Below are 15,043 nucleotides of genomic sequence, written 5' to 3' on the forward strand. Positions count from 1 at the left end.
TGAAATATAATTTTGAGTAAAAATATGATTTTTTGTTAATTAAAATTCATTTTTGAATGAGTAAATAGATTCAACATTCTATAACACCTCTAAAATATCAGACCTTTATAAAGTAAACAACTTAAACTTATAATTCTTAAAAAAAATCATCAGAAAAATACACTTAAAAAATATATTTTCATTTATTAATTAAATAAATACTTGAAAAAACAACCATAAACACTATTTTGACCACTACTGTTAGCCAATAACGAATGCATGGGAATTTAACCTCCCCAACTGTGATCTTTGTATCGAAGAGTTCTCTAGGTGTTTCCACGGGCTTGCTTTCATACCGACCGAATCTCTGCAAGATTCTTTTCCATGTGATTCAAATTAATCTACTTTTTTCAGCTGGGCTATTTGTGCTTGAATGACGAAGCAATAATGAATATCTCCACGAACGGTCATCTGGAACTCATCATTTCATCTCGTTTTTATCCTTTACAATAACAATTTTCATCTATATGGAAGGCTAAGATTATAATTTGCCAGCTATATAGATAACACCGTTTGATGCATATACATATGTTTACAGGCTTATGTTCCAGGCAATTATGGAGAGCAATCGTGTCATAGGTTTATGTTTGAAAGCAATTAAGGCGGAGATTCTGTGGTAGGTGATCCATAGTCAAATCCTCAACCTTTTGCCTTTCTAACCGCAACAAAGCTAAAATTGTCATTTTCATAAACCCTTAGATCTTCAATGAGCTAATTTTGCTACATAATAACATAACTACTCTTCCACTTCAATTCTAACAAACAATCCAGTTGACATTGAAAATCCACCACCTTTGAAAATATTCAATACTGCAATCAATACCATGTTTTAATGCTTACAAGGTTGAGCACCCTAAGTTTGCCGGGGGATTTGCATAAGTGAGATCCATTAACTTGAAACTCTCCAGAAACGGTACAACTGGGTGGCTGTTACATTGATTGAGATCGCTTTAGTAACTGAAAAGAAAGAAAAACTACTGCAACTCTGTATGGGCTTCAAAACACTTTTAAGGGAGCCGCACCTGCCAATGTGATGCGGTTGGTTCTCAAGTTTATTAATAATTAGCCTTTTTTTTTTTTATATTGCTGGATTAATATCAAAATCTTAAATTCTTAGTTTAAGTTTCTGTAATATAAGGAACTTTGATATAATTTTTTAAATTTGTTACCATGAGCAGATGTTTCGAGTTAGTAAGTGTGTTAGAGTTAGTAAGTGTGGGTTAACATGACGTTATTAACTGAAACAGATTCTTATTAGTGTTTTGATGATAATAGCAAATTGATTTCAAAATCTGAGTCCATAATCCGTTGTGAAATTCTTATGAGGTGCTGTATTAATAGTTACAATCAATTTTGTAAACTTACGTTTTTTTATATTATGGTAAATTGATGCCAGTGATATTGGATTCTTTACACATGTATGTGGTGTTGGACTAATAGTTACATTTATAAGAATTAATTTGGTAAACTTGTGATTTGTGATATAATGATAAATTGATATTAAAATTATAATTTTTGAATGACATTGGTATTGGATTCATAGTTATATTTACAAAAGTCAATTTTGCAAATTAATTATTATTTTGAAAACAGAAATTAATTATCTCTATCAATATTTTTTTAAATTTTAATTAGCTTTTAATGTGTAAAATTGTTAATTGTGCGGAGACAAGTTAGTATGGAAAAAATGTTGTAATGTCTTGTCATGTCATTATTAAACATTTTAAGTCAGTCAAATTACATAAAAATAAAATAAATAATTATAATTATTAATAAAACATTTTGACTCATAAGATTTAATAAAATAAAAATAAAATGTAATTAAAAAATAATAATGATATTTATAATTATAATGCATAACTAAACCAACTTATATCTATCTTAACTCGAATCTTGTTAACGTGCAAATCTCTTTTAGAATAAAAAAAAAATGATTTTATATTTGTGCTTGATAGATCTTGGGTTAACATAGATCTAAGGTGTAATCTAAATAATAAATGGATTTTTTCCGTTAACAATAAATTTCTAGAAAGATTGTGATTTCTTATTATTTAAAATACACTCTTGAAAGCATAACTGGGTTCACACCTTGAAAAACTTATAAAAACACTTTTAACTTTACACATGAAAAACCTATAAAAACACTTTAACTTTACACATTAAACAATTTAAACTGACTATTATTAAAAATCTCTACTAAACTTAAAAACAAAAAACAAAAAAAACATTCATCATTTTATATTTTATATATTAAAACCAACATTTGATGTTTTATATATTAATTAAACGATACGGTTCCTTAAAATCAATAAAATTATAATCACACGCTCACACTCAGGTTTCTAGGGTACCAATTCCCCGCTTTGGGAATATGCCATTTATCATGTCCAATGTAATCATATCATACTTCCCTTTGCAAACCAGCACTCGACCAAGTGGAGGTAACAAAATATTCATAGCTCTGGACCTCTACTTACCCTTAACATTCCCTGGTCGGCCAGGCGCCTTAATGAAACGCGGCTCCCTCATTATGAACTGTCATATCCTGTATGCTCCACTACTATCATATATCATATACTGTGAAATATGATTTAGGATGTTTGAGAGTGGTTTCAGTTTCATCGGATTTTATATGGAGAAAATAGAATTTCGTATTCTATTCAAAATCAGGAATTTTGAATCAATGAGATTGTAGCATTTCATTAGATTATATCATGTATGAGGGCATGTGCTTGCTATCTAATCAAGAGCACCAAGCCATATATGTACTCGAGTGTTGGTGGTGTTAATTGTTGAACTCCTTTGTCATGCCCTTAGAAAAAAATTATCTTTCAAGCAGTCAAAATCATTGATCAAGCATGTTAAGCTTTTTCTACCGTAGTTTGATCAAAATTGAGCAATGTTGACTAATATCCCTAGACAATTGAGGTAGAGACAAAGGCTAAACAAGAAGAAAAGACTCTAGATTCTAGATAATTGGAACTAAAATAATTAATCATTAATATATAATGGATGCCATATCTATTTTTCAAGATTGAATCTGAAATGCATCTTTATTTTTTGGTAATTTTTGGCACTAATTGCTTGTTTCTTACTGGTTCTTATGTTATGTAAAATGCATCTGTAAGTTTCTCTGGCAGTTGAAAGAAATAGTTTCCCGCAAAAAAAATGATTTCAAACAGGAACTCATTCTGCCTGCATTTTCAGGTTACTTAAGTAACTTTGTGCATGCTTATCCATGTTTCTCCTACCTGTAAAATCATACTTTCTTACATCCACCCTTTTAAGGTTTTACAAGTTTTTTTAAGAACATATGCTAGATCCAAGATACATAAAGTACATGCTAGAAAATATTTTGACAGGTCAAACGATGCCTTTAACAACCAATGCTTGTGGTCTCAGTTTTTTCACAAGGGCTTCTAATTCCGATCACGTCACTTTAGATTGTTGCAGTGACGACAAAAGACTATGGAATTCATGGCGTCTTGCAAAAATGTAAGAAGAGAGAAGATATATAACCAGAGAAAAGATATAAGCAGGTGGAAGGTGGAGTAGTATATCAAAGAATCAGAAGCATCAGAGGTTTATACATGTAATCGTTTAAAAGTTCTGATATTATGCTACGAACCTGATATCATTTATAAACAATAATTAAGTTACATATCGGATCTGGGCAATCAGGGATTTATAAACAAGAACCATCGCAAAAGTCCCGAGGTTAGGTGCGGATCCAATGTCTTAAAACATGGCAATTAAATTTCTTATCGAATCCGCTTGTTAAATGGATATCGAAGCTTTTTTGAATTGTCACCATAAAAATATCATTAAATGGCAATGGACCCAATCATATTATAAATCACAATTAAATTCCAAATTGGGTCCAGCCTATCGGAATTTACAACTTGCGGAATTATTAAAAAGTCCTCTAGACTGAGCAGATGCTATATGGATCATTAAGCAGATTTAAATTCTATATTGGGTCTAGGGAGTGAACCAACTATGTCGGAAAAGTTCTAATGGGAAAATTTGTGATATATGACATGGTATAATGTGGACCATCGGAGGTCGAGAGTATAACGATATCGGAGTTTTCCGAAATATACCTTATATAAAACTTTGATAAATGGGATTTCCCTTCGGCTCATCTTTTCATGAATATGTGAAAATGCTAATTATATAGAGTTATGTTATGTTAGATACTATATTATATATAATACTATTATAATTATATAGTTAAATGTCTGTTAAATGTTATGTTATATAGACAGTTATATTATATATAACTTTATGTTTTGTTATATATATATATAGATAACATTTTTTATTTTATTTTAAAAATATATTTTATTTAAGTAATTATTTTTTTAAACTAGTTGTAATATATTTATTATTAAAATAATATATTTATTATTAAAAAAATATTTAAAATGTAATTAATTTAAAATAAAAAAAATGAAATAAAATTTCTTATTTGATAAATAGAGGTTTATTTTGAGCAACTATATTCATTATGTCAATATTAAGCTCATAATTGGTTTATTTATTGGTTATAGTTTAGGTTGTTTTATGTTTGGAGTGTTTTTGGGCATATTATTTTGTCAAATTTATTATAAATTTAAAATGCATTTTAAATAACAAAAAATCAAAATATTTTGAAAATTACTTTCATCAAATTCCTAAGAAAAAAGTTCAAAACATAAATAATTAGTAAATAAATTTTTTACCATTCAATATATATATATATATATATATATATATATATATATATATAAAAATAAAAATAAATAAATAAATAAAATTAAAAAATTAAAAATAAAAAAATGATAATAAACATGCTACCATTCCAATTATTGAAAATTTATTCAATGAAAAAAAAAAAAAAACTTAAATTATCTATTTTATTGACACCTAATCATGGGGATTGAGTGAACACTTGTAAATAATGTAAATATTAAATAATGGAAAATGAAGAGTCATCGGGAGGTAAAACCCAAGAGTCACTCACTCATGTATATAATGAGGAGTAATCTTAACGAATAAACACAATTGATTTGAGGAGTTACCTCCTAGCCTGAAACGGTATCAGAGCCAGCGCCAATTTTGGCTTCCCTCTCTACCCTTGTAACTCCCTCCTGCCTATGTTCTACCCATTTTGCAGAACTTACACCTCTATCATTGCTCCATTCTTTGAGTTAAGCGCTAATCTACCTGTGCTACTGAAGGTTGCTGGAGGATTGATTTTATGCTGCCTGGAGGATCGAAACCTTTATTGTTGAAGGTTGCTGGAGGATTGATTTTATGCTGCCTGGAGGATCGAAACCTATTTTTTTGGAGGTTGTTGGAGGATCGATTTTCTGGTATGTTGATTTTTTCTGAGCAAGTTTGGTGGCATATGTTACATTGACTATTGCAGTATTATTATTCTGCAGTATTTTCCTCCTCACATTCTCCGGTCCCCTCAACTCTATCACAGTGGCATCTAAGAATTTTGTGGTGGTCTTTAGCATAATTTATTGTTGATGTTCTATAGCCTGGGAGTGAATCACACAGTGTATGAACTAGATGAGGAGCACGAAGGTATCATACCTCTTCACTACTTAACACCTCCTCCTTAGTTTGGTTTGGCCAGCCCGATCCTTACCTCCCTCCACATTGCATTTTACATTGACCACGCCCAAAACGTTGCTCCCAAAATGCGGCTTCCAAAAGCTATATACGCCCCTCCCATACAGTTGGTCGTCCCTCTGTGCATTGTCTCGGCCCTCCATTGCACAGTTAGACCTCCCTCCTGCACATTCAACCTGACATACGTTGGCTCGACCCTCCTCCTCCCGTGGTAATATGTTGAATATAATCAGCCTAATTGATGTTGGATACATTTAACAACTATTGAATAACATAACTCCTCTCTCATCCGGTCTCCTCCCCATTGCGTTGCTTTTATGGTCATTGTGGTCCCCTCTCCATTCCGTTGGCCTCCATATAAAACATTGCTTCAATAAACGCAACTTTCAAACGTGGTTGTCCAAACGCGGTTGTGTGTTGTGTGTTACACAGCTTCCTCTCACACCATACATTGAATCCCCCAAATACTCCCTCCCCCACATATATTCCCTTCTTCATATAACCCTCCCCCACATATATTCCCTTCTCCATATAACCCTCCCCCACATAATACCTCTGTCCAAAAAAAAAAAAAACACCAGAATAGAAGTGAAATTTTTCACAGTACTAGCAGAGGTGCAATTTCTTATAATCTATTGGCAGCAAAAGTGTTTTTTTTAGTACACAGATTTTAAAATGCATTCATTGATATCTATTATAGGAGTGGTTCTCAACGGGAATGAGAATTATCCTGAGTGGTCTCGGAAGATCAAACACACTCTCATTTTTAATGAGTTGTGAAAAGGAGTTTGTGTAGGAGAAGGACATAACGAACCAGCAAAGCCTACCTCAGACAAGGAATTAGCCATTTGGGAAAACAAGAATAGCAAGGCATATGCCTTGGTTGTAGCATTTGTAAATGAAGAGGTGAGTTTCCATATTTCACCATTTTCGAATTCTTTTGAATCCTTACAAAAATTGAAGCAACTCTATGATTCACACTCTGCACTTGAAATTGTCCAACTGATGATTAAATTGTTTAGCCTTGAATTACAAAATGATGATCCTCTTTCTCTTGTATCAGAAGTAAAATCTATTATGCATGATATCAAAGTCACTAATGTTGAACTAGACATTCCTTTGATAGCTTTTGTTAATGCACTTTATCCCACTTATTCAAATTATCTTGAGTCATTGCAAGCAAATGGAAACCTCAAAGAAATTACCTTTGGATCCCTTGTAAATAAATTTGCTGAGAGAGAAAAAGCTTATGGGAAGAAGGTAGCTCCTCACTCTTCTGAAGAACTTGTGTGTCTTGCATATAGAGAAAAGAATCACGCTCAAGATTCTTCTAGAGGAAGAGGTGGTCAAAGAGGAAGAGGAAGAAGAAATTTCAGTTGCAGGGGGGGCATACACTCTCAAGGAGAAAAGTTTGATCTTCATTGCATAAGTTGCAATAGAGATGGATCACATGATGCATCCACATGAATGTTTCCTTTGGACAAAATTGAGCAAGAAAGAAATCAACCCAAAGGTAAAACCAATGACAAAGAGAAAGGTAAAGCACTTGAATCCACTCACTATGTTGTGGCACATTGTAATATTGGAGTAAATGAAGATTTGTTTAATTCTTCACTTGCTTCTTGGAAAAATGATTGGTTTCTTGATTCGGGAGAAACTTCCCACATGAATTTTAGAAAATATTTTTTTGAAGAATTTACTGACAGTGTTGATGGAGCAGTATACTTTGCAGACAAATCAAAACTCAAGCCATCTGGGCTTGGTGCAATCAGGCTCAAATTTCCTGGTCTTCCAGACTTTCTTCTGCATGAATTTTTATATCTCCCACAACTGAGGAGAAACTTGTTGTCCTTGGTCCACATCCGCCAGCAAGGACACTCCATTCATATGTTTGATTGCAAGGTTTAGGTGAGAAAAACATTAGATCACTCACTTGTCATGACAGGGATAAAATAAGAAATACTTCTCAAGTTGCAAGGCACCTCTGCTCGTGCATAAAATTTCTCATATAGTTATCATTATGATGAAGGTACATTTCCATCAAGTCTATTATGGCATGCTAGATTTTGACACTTGAACTATGACAGCCTTTTCTTGTTGAAGAAAAATGGTGTTACTGTTTTTCCTACAATTCCTAGGAAACTTAAGAAATGTGATGCTTGCATTCTGGGAAAGCATAAAAAACAGTATTTTCATGATTCACATTCCAAAGAACATAGAAAACTTGAATTCGTTCATTTAGATTAATGTGTTCTAATGCCTGTTCCTTCTGCAAATGGAAATAAATATATGATGACATTTATTGATGACTACACCAGAATGTGTTTGGTTTATTTATTGAAGAACAAATCTGATGCTTTTCAAACATTCAAGAACTTTCATACATGGATTGAAAATGATGCACAATCTCATATTGGCTCTATTCACACTGATAATGGAAAAGAATACACTTCAAATGAATTTGAAAAATATCTTCACCAACATGGGATCAAACATCAAACAATTGTGCCTTATAATCCCCAACAGAATAGAGTAGCTGAAAGAATGAATAGGACAATATTAAATATGGTACGTTCCATGATGTTTTTCAAGAATGTAAAATTGATGTTTTGGGTTGATGTAGTTCTATGTGCTGTATATGTAAAGAATAGATGTCCATCTAATGCTATTAGAAACAAGACTCCTTATGAAATCTGGTATGGCCACGTTCCTTCGGTAAAGCATCACAGGGTCTTTGGTTCTGCCTGTTATGCCTTGATACCAAAAGTACATAGAAACAAACTTGGTGCAAGGAGCCATAAGTGTATCTTCTTGGGGTATTCAAATACCTTCAAAGCATATTGCCTTTATGATGAAGTTCATAAAAACTTTGTTGTATCTAGAGATGTAATCTTTCTTGAATCTTACAAAGCTGACAATGTTGTTGAGTTGAAACTTGATTGCTTGGATAGATTTGTAAATGCAAAATCATTTTAAGAATTTGATAATCATATTCCACATCTTGAAGGGGGGATTCCTATACTGGATCAATTTGTGGAATTTTCTTCTGAAGAACTATCTCCCCCACATGAAACTCCAACCACTGATAATACTTTGAGTGATGCGATTGACAAAATTGGGAGACTAAATCTTGATCCAGTCCCAACTCAATCAATTGAGTAGCCTGGACCATCTCAAAAAGGTCCCCCAAAGTGGTTGACAAAGACACTTGAAAGTGTTCATCCTGATGAGGTTGGACAAACAGGAACAATAAATTCAACCAAGCAAAATGGAGGTGATGTAGATGATTCTGATTCACTTGTTGATATGGATGTTTCTTATGATTATGAACTAGATGTGTCTACATATTTTGAGCCAACTTCCTTCAAAGAAGCCACTTCTCATGATGAATGGAAAGAAGTGATGCAAAAGGAGTATGATTCCTTCATAAAGAATGGCACTTGGAAGCTGGTTAATCCTCCATTGGGAACTAAACCAATTGGCTGCAAGTGGGTCTACAAGAACAAGTATAAAGCTGGTGGCTCACTTGACAAGCATAAAACTAGGCTTGTGGAAAAAGGTTTTGCGTAGAAGGAATGGGTCGATTATGAGGAGAATTTTTCTCCCACAGAAAAATAGGCTACCATCCAGACACTCTTTGACTTAGCAACTCAAAACAATTGGAAAGTCCATCAAATGGATGTAAAAACTTCTTTCTTGAATGGAGATCTGAAAGAGAATGTTTTTATGTCCCAGCCTGAAGGATTTGTTATGAAGGGACATGAACATAAAGTATGCAAACTTGTGAAATCCTTGTATGGCCTCAAGCAAGCACCGCAAGCTTGGTATGAAAAGTTAACTGAGAATCTTCTGAAACTCAACTTCAAACATCATGATCTTGATGATGCCACTTTCTTTGTCAAGAAAGTTGGAAAAAAATTGTATATATTGTGGTATATGTAGATGATATTTTGATGACAAGGAACAATGAGAGCTACATTGCATCCATAAGGAAGGAATTGAGGAAAGGTTTTGAAATGACTGACTTGGGATATGTTCACTACTATCTTGGCATTGAAGTAACTCAACATCCGAACTCTATATTCCTCTCTCAAAAGAAGTATATTGGAGATCTGTCGAACAGGTTTGGCATGGCTAAGTGAAATCCTCTGAGGAAAGGTTTTAAAATGACTAACTTGGGCTATGTTCACTACTATCTTGGTATTGAAGTAACTCAACATCCGAAGTCTATATTCCTCTCTCAAAAGAAGTACAATGGATATTTGTTGAATAGGTTTGGCATGGCTGAGTGCAATCCTCTAACTACTCCAATGGAACAAAACTTAAAGCTCACATCCATTGAAGGAAAAGGATTTGAGGATGCAACAAAGTATAGACAACTTGTAGGAAGTCTCAACTACCTGACTACTACCAGACCAGGCATTTCATTTGCTATTGGAATCCTCTCCGGGTTTATGAAAAAGCAGTGTGAGGGACATTGGTCTGCTACAAAAAGGGGTTTAAAGTACTAGAAGGGAACTCAAGACTTTGGACTCAAGTATACACAGGTGGATGACTTCAGCTTGATTGGATACTCTGATTTAGACTTCGATGGAGACAAAGAAATTTGGGTATCTAGTACTTCTAGTTATGTTATGAGTCTTGGATCAGGAGATGTCTCATGGAGATCACGCAAACAATCAATTCTAGCAGATTCCACAACAAAGACAAAATATGTGGCAACAACTGAGGCAACAAAAGAAATTGTGTGGCTCCGGAAAATTCTGGAAGATTTGCAGGTAAAACAAGTACATTCAACTCCACTCATGATTGACAATACCTCTGTAATAAAGTTGGCCAAGAAACTAAAGTTCCATGATCAAACGAAGCACATCAATACAAAATACCATCTGATTCGACATTATGTTGAGGCTAAGACAATCCATATATGCCATTGTTCCACTAATGAGAAGATTGCAGACATCTTCACCAAAGCACTTGGAAGAGAAAAGATTGAAAGATTCATAACCATGCTTGGACTCACCAACATCCCTTCAGATTAAGGGGGCGAATGTTGACACCTAATCATGGGCATTGGTTGAACACTTGTAAATAATGTAAATAGTAAATAATGGAAAATGAAGAGTCACTAGTAGGTGAAACCCAAGGGTCACAACCTCATGTATATAACTAGGAGTAATATTAATGAATAAACACAATTGATGTTAGGAGTTAACTCCTGGCCTAACATACTTTTGGGTAGTTTTCAAGGGTTTTCTTGGTGGTTTTATGTGGTTTTCTAGGTTGTCTTTTGGGTTTTCAAAGGTTTTCTTGATGGCATTTTGTGGGTTTTTAGGTTGTTTTTTTTTTTCAAGGGTTTTCTTGGTGGTTTCCATGGTTTTTTTTTGTGGTTTTCATGGTTTTCTAATTGTGGGTTTTCATTTCAAATTATTATTTTTTTTGCAAGAAAAAATAATTCAAATAGAGAAAAATGATAGAAAATCTACCTTGGCATACATACAATGGTTGGATTGATCTTTGGGGACGTTGGTGGAGTCACTACTCCATATCCCAAACACTCAGACAAGCTCCAAAACCCTCATTCAAGAAGTTAAATGCCTCAGTCGAGTTGTCGTTTTCCTCGTAATTTACAAAATTGGCTTGGTAGACCGTGGCCACAACTTTTAGTGCCAAATAGAGGCTCGATCAAGCTTATAGCTCAATTTAGCTCCTCTGTTAACTTGGGTTACACTGGAGCTCGATCAATATTTTTTTTAAACATTCGATTGAGCTATGTATAAGCCCTTAATAAACTCAATTGAGCACTTAAAAATTACTTGATCGAATGCTTAAAATGGCTCAATCGAGCTCACTTTTTTCACCAAAATGTGCCCTCGCTTTTCCAAAAAGTTTAACCCAACTCCATGCATAGACCCCATGTGTTCCCAAAAGATCCTCTGACCAAAATATGGAGCACATGTATTGATAATACGGATCCAAAGATTAGAACCTTCATGTGACTGGTCAATATGATACCTGCACATAAGAGAAAAGTTCTCAATTTAATGACCCTAGGATCCCGCAATGTTGTCAAGCCATTGAAGTGACCCATTACGTTCTTAGCACAGATAACAAATCAGGACATATCTTAAGGAATGTCTCCCATGCTTTTTCTGGTGGGATCACGATCTCCTATAAGAGGGTCATGAAGGGTTTGTGCATCTTGATAAGACTTTGAAGGGAGCTAGATTTAGAGGTTGCTCCAAAATCCCTAATATTAAAGGTTAAAATATTCATGGGGGCACCTAATTATTGGGCATATCCCCTTTAAGGACTTGAGAGCCAGAAAAATCAATGACCATAATTTGTTCAATAATGCAATTTGGATCAACATGTAACTATGACACAATATTAACCTCTAGAAAAGTTTGAATAGGTAAACTAATATGGGTGCATAAGGAGATCTTTTTTATATTTTGCACTCTTATTTTTCCTAGAGGCCACATTCTTTCGCAACTCAAAATTTTCTATACTCTTAAAAACTTAGAGGAAAGACTTCTTGATCGTCAATGGTTCAATATCTGCAGATTCTTTTTGTGATAAGGTCCTCAATTCCCTGTCTAGAGACATCGATGAGGAATCACCCCTTAATGTAGACATAAACTTAGGATGTGTATCCAGAGGGTCTATAACATGCAAAAGACCTAAATCCCCTTTCCCCAAAGGAAGTTGAGTGATAGAGGAACTCTAAGGATCTGACTTCCCCCAATGGCTATAGAGTTATGATAGTAAGGAGACAAGGGATGTGAACCAATATGGCTAGATGCATATGAAAGGGAGCCCATATCTGAATCGATAGTCCCCACAGGTGGCAACAACTGCCCCTCAAAGTTGTCGCTTTTGTGTGCCAGGAATTTTGAAATTCCAATCTCATGTAAAAACTATGAAGGGGAAGAAAGATTACCTAAAACGTTGGAGCGAGGAAACAACATCCAATTGGTTGCATCATATTCTGAGTAGTTGGTATAGACCTACAAAATTCCTTGAAGCACAATCTATGAACAACATAGAACCTCTTTAGACATGCATCAAGAAAACAACCCATCTTATGGCACTAGAGGCATCTAAATGGAATCCCCCAGTAGTTGGTACATAACCTACAAGCAAAAGTGCCCCATCTGAGATCAAATTAAGCCAATAAACCTCCATTATAATCAACCTCTAGTAGGACCCAAGCCATTCTTTTGTCTAATTGGCCAAAACTGCCTTCGTCTTAGTAATAAAATTTTCCTATGGAATTCACAATCTCCTCAATCATGAGTTTGTTCTACAATTCCAAAGGAAGGTCGGGTAACTTCGCCCAAACAAACTTCCTCTGGGGTATCATATTTAAATGGATTGAAACCTGCATGCCATCTTTGCATGGTTAACAAATCCCGACCCTTAACCCATGGAGATGCCAAAATAAGTTCAGAATCTTTGAAGTTGAGAAAGTGGAAACAATCCACCCATTGAAAACTATGTTGATCTTCGGTCGATATTTAAGGATCGACAACCAACAGGATTCCACCCATGATTTTATTTGTTCCCCATTCATCTTCATAAAATGCTAAAGACCCTCGATACTCTCCCAGAAGGACTCAAATCCAAGTGACAAAATCTGAGCCCCTTCCAACGCCTTGAATGGTCTCTTTTTCTTTACCCCTGCCACTTCTTGTAACTATTAATACTGAAATTACTGCGTTGTTCTTCCTTACTCTTGTTCTTTGTTTCTATGCCATTTCTATTCATCAAAGATGCTAAATGGTGTATACTCTTAGTTATCTTTAGAGTGTGATTATATATTTGTTATTTAGATTATTGGTTTTTATTAGATAGAATTGATATCTCATTCTTAATTTTTAAGAGATTGTTATGTTTACTTGGATGTTAGATTCTCTCCAACTAACTATCTTTGTAAATTGACATATTTACTTAATAAAATACATATATACAAATCTATCCTAAATAACTTTAATATATATATATATATATATATATATATATATATATATATATAATTACATTATTTATTAAAAAATACTCAATAATAATTTTGTAGTGTAATAACATTTACTCTTCCACTCTAACAAGTTATACTCTACCATTCTAACTCACAATCAAGTTCGCATTGAAAACCCACTACCTACTCATTGTCCTAGTATGATAGAGACCCGCCTAATGGCCAATTCAATATTGCAATCAATGCCATATTTTATGGATTATAAGATTTAGCGACCTAAATGTGATCGGGGATTTTCAAAGTGAGATATAATTTTGAATAAAAATGTAATTTCTTGTTAATTAAAATTCGTTCTTGAATGAGTAAATAGATTCAACACTCTATAACACCTCTAAAATTAAAATTAAACAACTTAAACTTATAATTCTTTAAAAAAATCATAAAAAAATACACTTAAAAATATATATTTTCATTTATTAATTAAATAAATACTTAAAAAAACAACCCTAACACTCTTTTGACCACACTGTTAGCCAATAACGAATCCATGGGAATTTAACCTCCCCAACTGTCATCTCTGTATCCAAGAGTTCTCCAGGAGTTTCCACGGGCTTGCTTTCATACATACCGAATCTCTGCAAGAATCTTTTCCATGTGATTCAAATGAATCTACTTTTTTCAGCTGGGCTATTTGTGCTTGAATGACGAAGCAATAATGAATATCTGCACGAACGGTCATGTGGAACTCATCATTTCATGTCGTTTTAATCTTTTACGATAACAATTTTCATCTGCATGGAAGGCTAAGATTATGATTGACTCACCAGTTTTTTCATGTACATGTTTTGGAAAACTGTTAGAGTTAATGTGCCAGCTATATAGAATATATATATATATGTTTACAGGCTTATGTTCCAGGCAATTATGGAGAACAATCGTGTCATAGGTTTATGTTGGAAAGCAATTAAGGCGGAGATTCTGTGCTAGGTGATCTTCCACTCCAATTCTAAGAAACAATCCAGTTGACATTGAAAATCCACTAGCTTTGAAAATATTCAATACTGCAATCAATACCATGTTTTAATGCTTACAAGGTTGAGCACCCTAAGTTTGCCGGGCGATTTGCATAAGTGAGATCCATTAAGTTGAAACTATCCAGAAACGGTACAACTGGCTGGCTGTTACATTGATTGAGATCGCTTTAGTAACTGAAAAGAAAGAAAAACTACTGCAACTCTGTGTGGGTTTCAAAACACTTTTAATGGAGCGGCACCTGTCAATGTGATGCCGTTGGTTCTCAAGTTTATGCAGTTGTCTATTTGAAAGCCTTTCCGGCAGGTTTTTCCTGTCGAAATCCGGCAGGAATTTATTGGAATCACAAGTTTGATAGCTAGTTTC

Source organism: Pinus tabuliformis, chromosome 1_1, assembly GCF_031772625.1.
Source record: "Pinus tabuliformis cultivar Carrire ecotype Pingquan chromosome 1_1, CPIR1, whole genome shotgun sequence".
NCBI classification, from domain to species: Eukaryota; Viridiplantae; Streptophyta; class Pinopsida; order Pinales; family Pinaceae; genus Pinus; species Pinus tabuliformis.